The following is a 10,303-nucleotide window of genomic DNA, read 5'->3' on the forward strand; positions in this document are numbered from 1 at the left end:
CTGCTGGGAAGTCTTTGGAGTGTCAGCATTGGTTTCTGAGGACAGGGCAATTGGACTGTGAGGTCTCCCCACAGAAAGAGGCCAAGCAGGGAATCTTCACCTGTAATTGTACCTAAGAGGCCATTACTAGAGACAGTATCTCAACCCATCTGGCTGGAAGCACATGGGATCCAAAAGTTGGGTATAATACAACAGACTGGTGTAAGGAACATGAGCCACAAATTAATGTCAGGCCTGGAAACATTGAATTGTTCAGTGCTGAATGAAGTCAGTTTAACAAGAAATGCTAAAGCAGTTTTATGTCTTCAGGTTAAAGGGCACTGAGGTTAGCTATAATCTTGTATCTAGGCCCTCAGAGTCATTTCTCTAATGTCTTTTCTTAGTAATTGTCATGGGTTTAATGAGTGTAAATGGGGGAGAGTGTGAATAACTAGCTTACAGTCTTTATATTTCACAAAACAAATGTGGGCCTCATGTTCATTGGCCTTAGACAAAAGTCTGTTACCGAGTTCTGCAACATGAGTATGACACAGTACCTGTCTCTGTTGACCCCAGCAGATTTGTCAAGAAAATGATCATTCCTTACTAGAACTTTTGAGAAGCACCTAACACAGACATTGCCCATTGCCAAATCACTGGACCACGTTGAACTATACCCAACATGCTGGTGGTCCGTAATTAGACTGTGAAAATACAAAGGTGACCCCTGAGGCAGAGTAAAGGGAACACTGAACCATATAAAAGTTGAAAGTAAGTGGAATAGAACCTTATGCTCTCTCTCACGTTTAAATTACATCTGAAGCAAAGTACCCCTCTCTTGTCTGGACAGGTCATCTGGAGGAAAAAGAGGTAAAAGACTAACCAATTGACTATGACAGCCTAAAGCATCCTCAGCTGGTACAGAGAGAGAGAGATCTCACAGGCTCTAAAATATAAGCTCAATTTTTTTTCCCATTAATCTGGTGCCAGATAAGAACAATCTTGTAAGTCAAAGATTCTAAAAAGAAAATAGTGAGAATTCTTTTATGCGGCTGCTATGACAATTGGGCCTACCAATTTATCCTAAGTGTAAACTCAGCTATAAATTGTAAGTGAAAGTTCACAAATTGCCACAGTGAGTTATGTTAAATTTTTTTAGAACAGACAGAAGAAAGAGACAGACTGAATTAATTTAAACAGAAAGGGTTTTACTGATACCACTCAACAATTATGTCAAGATTCTGAAGAGTAAACAAGAGGAGAAATCAATTAAACAAAATTGGCATATTGGAAATTAGGTCTAATGGTGGACAAAATAAGGAAAATATCATCTATTCTGCTCAAAACTCCATTTTGGGCTTCTGAAAAAGAAAAGAGTTCTTAGTACTTAAATAGTTTTATGAAAAACAAATAAATATGCACATATACATGTCCAAATCACTGTAATTTATTTATGTAGTTTTTTTTTTTTTTGCAGACTCAATAATAAAAATAATATACAGTTGTCTCTATTCTTTACTGGGCTTAAAGAAAATAGAAATACAAACAAGGTACTCTGCATGTTTTGTTTTTTTCAGTTGAACTTTTGTTTTAGATTTGCTAGCTAGTAGGTCTGCTACTGTGAAAAGTGATATTTGTATATTTGTTAATGGCATTTTTCACAGCAGATTTACTCATCCCCGGGAAGCTGGGGAACAAATTAAACCCTGGATGGGAAGGTTGGTAAGGAGGCAGGAGGGCCAAGGGTAATAGGGGACTGGATGTGGGGGCTGGAGGAGGCAGCGGGGTCAGGATGATGGGCTTGAGTCGGGGCTGGAGCTAAGCTTCTGCTGCACAACTGGCAGTTGGAGGAGGCAGCAGGGGTCAGGGGTGAGGTGGGGAGGGGTGAAGCCTGGGGCCGGAGCCCAAAACCCTGAGGCTTGAAATAGAGCCTGCCACCACGTGGCCACTGCCCCAGGGCTGAAGCCCAAATCCCAAGCCACACCACCTCTGGGAAGGAGAGGAACTCACACTGGTCATCTGTTCGTACAGTGTTTGTGACTCCAGAAAGGGGCAGGGACCAACCCTGGCTTGGGACCCTAGGGGAAGGGCTGCTGCTTCGCCCCCCCTCCATCACCACCCAGGAGGCGGTGGCCACAAGAAAAGTCTGTGGTGATTGTATGCAGGGCGGGTGCAAGGATGTTTTGTGCCCTAGGCAAAACCTCCACCTTGTGTCTCCCCCCGAGCCCTGTGGTAGCTCTCCACCCACCCCCTCTACCCTGAGGCACTCCCCGTGCTGCAACTCCGCCCCCCTTCCCTGAGGGACCACCCCTGCCCCCCCGCAGCAGCTCCCCCCAGCCTGGGGAGCCGTGCAGGAGCTTCCCACCCCAGCTCACCTCTGACCTGCCTCCTCCCTGAGCACACCATCGCTGCTCCACTTTTCCTGCCTCCCAGGCTTGCGGCTCCAATCAGCTGTTTGGCGCAGCAAGCCTGGGAGGGAGAGAAGCAGAGCAAGGCGGCATGCTCATGGGTGGGGCAGAGGTGAGCTGGAGTGGGGAGCAGTTTCCCTGCATGCAGCACTCTCCCCTTACTTGCTGCAGGCGGCTCCCCCCCTGCCCCAGGTCCCTCCGCCTAAATGCCGACGACGACCAGAGCAGCTGAAGATCCAGCCACTGCCAAAGGACCCAAAATGCCACCCCCCAAATGCTAGTGCCCTAGGCAACCACCTAGGTCACCTAATTGGTTGCACCAGCCCTGACTGCATGCAACCCCAGTGGCTGCATTTGAGAAAGGCTGCCTGTAATACCAAGATGTTCACTATACTGCTGTTCCTATTCCTAGCTGTTCAAGGTAATTATGGAAATAATGTGCATATTGTAAATGTAAATATAAATGTACTTAATCCTAATGTCCTAAATCGTTGTTGATTCATTTCTCCTCCAACAAGACAATAACTCACTCCACAATCTAAATCTTCTTTTTAAAGGCTTGAAAGACCAGACTATGTACAGTGCGCACACTGTGGATAAGGGATACTGCATTCCCAACAATGCACTGCTCTTCTTCCTGGTCATTTCTCCTGGTATCTCCAGATCTCTGTCAGCTCTGGCTTTGCTTCTCCAATTCTCCCTCTGCTTCCCAAGCCAGAATTTGCTGCATCACTATGAATTAGCTTGAAAACTAATCCCCTGCTGCTACATTTACATTTCTTGTAATAATACAGATGGCTGTGATTTAATTTATTAGATTTACAATGGATGGGGCTGGGTGAATAATTTGTAGCAAACAATTTGTTCAATGAATTCCACTTTTTTCTGTTCCAGAACTGTCTGCCAGAAGATTACAATTTACTCAATGGTTATTCAAAATTTTTGTTTAAAGTGTTTCTGTTTATTTCAATTTAAATCACAAAAAGGCATGTCCACAAGGCTCTAGGAGCTCTGCATCTCTTAATTCCCACTTAAACTGTGAAAATAGGGCATAAATTAGACTTGAGTGATGCATAGGCCATATATTGGCCCTCTACACAGAAGTGAATTTCACCCTAAGTGAACGTGAAATGAATAGGTAAGTTTTAAATGTCTGAGAATTACACTTTAGGGATTCCTGAGCAGGGACATACAAATATTTATCCATGATATTCCTGTGATAAGAAGATACTTCATAGAAATGCTTTTCCTTGTATTTATCTGGTTGTTGTTCGTAAACAACAAATGGAAATAAAAATCTCTGGCTTCTTTATGAATCTGTGTGAAAAGGATGGATTTTGTATATCTGTTGAATTGAATTCCTTACAGGGATCTCTACAGATGGATTTATTTTTGTCTTGATTAGACCAAAAGCAGAAAAACACTTTTGATATGATCGTAGCCAGTAGGACCTTGTTGAGATTTTTGCTTATAAGTTCACATAAGTGGTGGACAATTAATTTGTTAAGTTATATCCAAAGTCCTATGTAATGACTGATAAATACTAAAAAAAAATCAATTATCTGGATACTTATAACCCAAGTGACAATCATTTTGCGGCCTGCATTTTAGTCTTATACTGTGCAAAGATTGATACCCTCAACCAAGTCCACTTCATCTAGATAAAGCAGAAATGTCCAGACTGGTGCCATGTTTGCTTCTGGGCTCTGTGTTCTACTCCTTGGTTACTAACATTCTTTTAGTAACATATTCCCACACCTTGGTGGGTAATTTTTCAGGAAATGACACAATATCAGACAATAACAGGAACTTTATAGGCAGCAGCTTGCTGTTACACCGCCTAGGATCCACATTCCCCCCTCATGGTGGACATTTCACATTAGAGAGGTCCATGGGTTAGGTGCTTGCCTAGGACTTGTGAGACACAGGCTGAAGTCCCTGCTCTGCCACAGAATTTGCATAGATTTGGTCAAACCACTAAGCCTCTCCGCACTTCAGTACCCCATTTATAAAATGGTAACAGTAGTACTTTCCTACCACAACAGGCTGTTGTTAGGTTGTAGACAATAAGGACTGTGCTGCGCTCAGATACTATGGTAATGGGAGCCTTACCTTAAATAGATATTGGATGCTGAGGTACAATTTTGAATCAGTACATGATTATTGTTTACCATATGTATTGCAATAGCTTCCCAAAGGCTGTCATGAGGATTAGGGACCCATTCTCTGCCCAGAAAGTTTTACAAAGGACACACTGAAGGAGAAATTACAGAGATAGCAGGAGAACCAGGAGAGGATAGTCATGGAATCTGAGGGAGAACAAGATTTTTAAAAAAGGAGCATGGTCAAATGTGTCAAAGGATGCTGACAAGTCAAGGAGGATGAGGATAGACTACTGGTTCTGACCTTTAACTAGGAAGAAGTCATTAGAGACTATGGCCAGAACAAATAAAGTGGAGTTCTTTTTTTACTCAGGTATGGATTTTATCAGCCATTCCATTATATTGCCCAGGAAGTATGTGAGGCCGATGGGACTGTTATGTAGCCCATCCAGTTTACCCATTTTAAATATTGGCACAACATTAGCTTTCTTTCAGTCTTCTGGAACTTCCCCAGTCTTCCAAGACTTATTGAATACCAAATAAAGGGTCAAGAGAGCTCCTCAGTATTTGTTATATAGAGAAATATCTTGGATTGCATGTATCTAGTATGTTCAAAAATAGACCACAATCCTGTAAATACTTACACATATTTTTAACTTTATACCCGTGAGGTATGGGTCAGTGGGACTACTTGCATAATTTAGAGCATTTCTGTGTTTGAAGCATCCTGCTTATGTATGGGATTATATTTTGTTCAATCTGCAATGTGGATATATCACATTGTAGATGACCTTTGATATGTAATATAGCTGTACATTAGGCACATTTAAATGTATATGTCTGAGCTAAGTGAATGAGTGAAAGTGATAAAAATCTCTGATGAACATTCCATTTAAAAAAAATTTGGATATGCAGAAGATCTTGCCATGACAATCAAAGCACCAAACCTCCATGACACTGAGAAAGCATTAACTGAGGACCTCCAAATTATGGAACAATACTTCCGGAAATGGAGGATAAAAAAAAAAACCTGGAAAAACAACGGTAAGTGCACTTCATCTTGATAATAAGACTACCAAAAACACATTGAAAGTAGCTTTCTGTGGTAAAAATGTGCATCATGATTACACTCCACCATATCTGTCAATGAAACTCAACCACACTCTTACTTTCCATGATTACATTGAGAAAGTAGCTGCAAAGATAAAAATCAGAGTGAACATAATTCAGAAAATAGAAGGGACAACCTAAGGAGCATCAGCATCAATGCTGCAAACATCTGTAATGGCACTTGTATATTCGGTAACGAAATATTGTGCACCCATATGGAGCAGATGCAGCCATAAGTGACTTGTTGACACCCAGGTGAATATACTGATGAGGTTCATCACTGGCTCCCTAAAATTAACTCAAACACCATGGTTAGCTGTTCTAACATCGCTCCTCTGATGATAAGCCAACCTGCTGCTATACTCTGCAAAACTCAACAAATCTTCCTATCCACTAAGATATTGGCAATGCCCCTCACCCAATTTTTTACATCAGACAAGCCTTTCTAGGAACATTTGCTTAGCCTCATGAAATCAGGCTATGATCAGAAGGAGGTTTGGAAAGCAGAGTGGGCTAAATGAGACTTTAAAAATAAGCACCTTGTGACGCATCCCACTCAGAAGGCTCCTGGGTTTGGCCTTCCACAGACATCTTGGTCAATTCTGAACCAAATTCAAACCAGTCATGATAGATGCAGACATCTAATGCACAATGGAAAATCAAGGACTCTCTACCTTGCAAGTCTGGCTCCCATAACAAAACATCAAACATATCACCACCTACTGCCCAATTTATAAATATGAAAGAGCCTTCACTGCTATCAATTCTGCCAGTCCTGATGTAGCTATCTGGCTTGATCAACTTCAGGTAAAATTGTAGTTGCTGCTCTAAACAGCCGTATGAAAGCAGAAGATGGAGCTACAACTTGGTCTTTTGAATGCCAATTCCAAGGGTGAAATCATGGATCCATTCAAGATAATGGCAAAATTCAGGCCACAATTTCAGACTAGGTATATTTGATATTCTCAGTCAATATAGGATAAGGATCTGTGACTTCTGACTGCATTTACACAGATCATTTGTGTTAGAAGAACATTTTCACCAAGGAATTCCATTGGAGTAGTTCAATGGAAATCAGGTATTTGGGGGATGGATAAAGTTCCATCTATTATGTTGGCCCATGTTAAAATGAGAATCATGAATTCTCAAGATGGACAGTGTAATGGATTAGTATAGTTTTTTATTTATCTATATCAGGCTAAAAACTCTTTTTGTTTTCGAATCATAGAATAATAGACAGATGACTAGGGAGAAGTATAAATATGTTGCTCGAGCATGCAGGAGTGTAAACAGGAAGGCCAATGCATAATTGGAGTTTCAGCTAGCAAGTTATGTGAAGGGTAACAAGAAGGTTTTCTACAGGTACATTAACAACAAGAAGATGGTCAGGGAAAATGTGGGACCCTTACTGTATGGGGGAGGCAACCTAGTGACAGATGATGTGGAAAAAGCTGAAGTACTCAATGCTTTTTTTGCCTTGGTCTTCACAAACAAGGTCAGCTCCCGGACTGCTGCACTGGGCAGCATGGTATGGGGAGGAGGTGAGCAGCTTTCAGTGGAGAAAGAACAGGTTAAGGACTATTTAGCAAAATTGGACATGCACACGTCCATAAGTCCAGATCTAATGCATCTAGGGAGGCTGAGGGAGTTGGCCATTGGCCATTATCTTTGAAAACTCCTGGTGATCGGGGTAGGTCCTGGATGATTAGAAAAATGTAAATATAGTGCTCATCTTTAAAAAAGGAAAGAAGGAGAATCTGGGGAACTACAGAATGTAAGCCTAACCTCAATCCCTGGAAAAATCATGGAGCAGCTCCTCAATGAATCCATTTTGAAGAACTTGAAGGAGAGAAGGGTGATCAGGAACAGTTAACGTGGTTTCACCAAGGGCAAGTCAATCTAATTGCCTTTTCTGATGACATAATTGGCTCTGTGGTTGGGGGGAAAGCGATTGATGTAATATACCTTGATTTTAGCAATTTTTTGATATGGTCTCCCACAGTATTTTTGCCAGCACGTCAAAAAGTATGGCTTGGATGAATGGACTATAAGGTGGATACAAATCTGACTAGATTGTCAAGCCCAACAAGTGATGATCAACTGCTCCATGTCTAATTGGCAGCCGGTATCAATCAGAGTATCCCAGACGTTAGTCCTGGGGCCAGTTTTGTTCAACATTATTAATGATCTGCATGATGGGATGGATTGCACTTTCAGTAAGTTCACGGATGACACTAAGTTTGGGGGGAGAGGTTGATATGCATGAGAGTAGCCATAGGGTCTAGAGTGACCTAGGCAAATAGTAGGAGTGGGCCAAAAGAAATCTAATGAGGTTCAACAAGGACAAGTGCAGAGTCCTGCATATAGGATGGAAGAATCCCATGCACTGCTACAGATTAGGCACCGAGTGGCTAGGCAGCAGTTCTGCAGAAAAGGACCTAGGAATTACAGTGTACGAGAAGCTGGATATGAGTCAACAGTGTGCCCTTGTTACCAAGAAGGCTAACAACATATTGGGCTGCATTAGTAGGAGCATTACTAGCAGATCGAGGAAAGTGATGATCATTCCCCTCTATTTGGCACTGGTGAGGCCACATCTGGAGTATTGCATCCAGTTTTGGGGCCCCCACTGCAGAAAGGATGTGAAAAAATTGGAAAGAGACTAGCAGAGGGCAATGAAAATGATTAGGGGTCTGGGGCTCATGACTTATGAAGAGAAACTGAGGGAACTGGGCTTATTTAATCTGCAGAAAAAGAAGAATGAGTGGGAATTTGATAGCAGCCTTCAACTACCTGAAGGGGGGATCCAAAGAGGATGAACCTAGGCTGTTCTCAGTGGTGGCAGATGACAGAACAAGGAGCAATGGTATCAAGTTGCAGTGAGGGAGGTCTAGTTTGGATAATAGGAAAAGCTGTTTCACTAGGATGCTGGTTAAGCACTGGAATGGGTTACCTACGGAGGTGGTGGAATCTCCAGCCTAAGAGGTTTTAAGGCCCAGCTTGACAAAGCCCTGGCTGGGATAATTTAGTTGCGGTTGGTCCTGCTTTGAGTGGGGGGGTTGAACTAGATGACCTTCTGAGGTTTCTTCCAACCTCATCTTCTATGATTCTATGATTCTTTCAAAGGAACTGGCACATGAAATTGCAAGGCCAATAGCAAAAATTATTAATGAATCTGTAAACTCAGCGGTCGTATGTAAAACTGGTGAATTATAAATATAGTACCTATATTTAAGAAAAAGAAAAATGTAATCCAGGAAACTACAGGCCTGTTGGAACAAATTTTGAAAGAGAGAATAATTAAAGACATAGAGGTTAAAGGTAACTGAGATAAAATACAACAGTACATATTTCCAAGTAGATAGTTCATGCAAGATCAACCTGATCTCTTTCTTTGAGAAGGTAACTGATTTTCTAGACAAAGGAAATGCAGTAGATATAAACTACCCATTTTTCAGTAAAGCATTTGATATAGTTCCATAAAGGAAATTGTAACTTGATTTGGAGAAGGTGGGGATGAATACAAACACTCAAAGTTGGATAAGAAACTGATTAAATGGGAAACAATAATGGGTCATGCTGAAAGATGATCTATTAGTCTGGAGGGAGACTATTAGCAGAATTCCTCAAAAATCAGTCTTGGGACCAATCTTATTTAATATTTTCATTACTGACTTTGGCACAAAAAGTACAAATGTGCTAATAACATTTGCAGATGACATAAAGTTGGGAGCTATTGCCAATATGGAGGAGGACTGGAATATCATACAGGAAGACTGGGACAATCTTGAAAACTGAAGTAATAGAAATGGGATGAAATTAGATAGTGAAATTGCAAGGTCATTAATTTAGGGACTAACAAGACTTTTTTCCAGTAAGCTGGGGATTTACCAGTTGGAATTGTCTGAAGAGGAGAAAGATCTGGGTTTACTGGTGAATTATAGGATGACTATGAGTGGCCAATGTGATGTTACCATAAAAAAGGCTAATGCAGTCCTAGGATGCATTAGGTGAAGTATTTCCAATTGAGATCAGCAAGTTCTGTTATGATTTTACAAGGCATTGGTGAGATCTCCTCACTGAAATACTGTGTGAAGTTCTGGTCTCCCATGTTTAAGAAAGAGGAATTCAAACTGGAACAACTGCAGAGAAGGGTTACTAGGATAATCAGAGGAATGGAGATCCTACCTTACGAGAGGAGACTTAAGGATCTTTGCTTTTTTAACCTAACCAAATGAAGGCTGAGGAGAGATATGATTGCTTTTTATAAGTACATCAGCGAGAGGGAAAGGAATTATTTCAGCTAAGGGCCCATGCTGGTACAAGAACAAATGGTTATAAAGGTTTCTAACCATCAGAAGAGTGAAGTTCTAGAACAACCTTCCCAGAGGAGCAGTGGGCGCAAAACACCTAACTCATTTCAAGACTGAGCTTGCTAAGTTTATGGAGAAGATGGTATGATGAGGTTTCCGAGAATGACATATGGCCCATCTGCAACAGCAATTAGCCAATATCTGCAACAGCTGGTGCTACGCACTAGATGGAGAGGGCTCTGAGTTACTACCGAGAACTCTTTCTCACGCACATAATCAGGGTCTAACTGATCACTATGTTTGGGTTTGGGAAGGTACATTCTCCAGTCAGATTATCAGGGATCCTGTTTTTTTGTTTGTTTGTTTTGACTTTCTCTGGGGCACAGTTCAC

Source organism: Gopherus flavomarginatus, chromosome 4 (genome assembly GCF_025201925.1).
Source record: "Gopherus flavomarginatus isolate rGopFla2 chromosome 4, rGopFla2.mat.asm, whole genome shotgun sequence".
In the NCBI taxonomy this organism is placed as follows: Eukaryota; Metazoa; Chordata; order Testudines; family Testudinidae; genus Gopherus; species Gopherus flavomarginatus.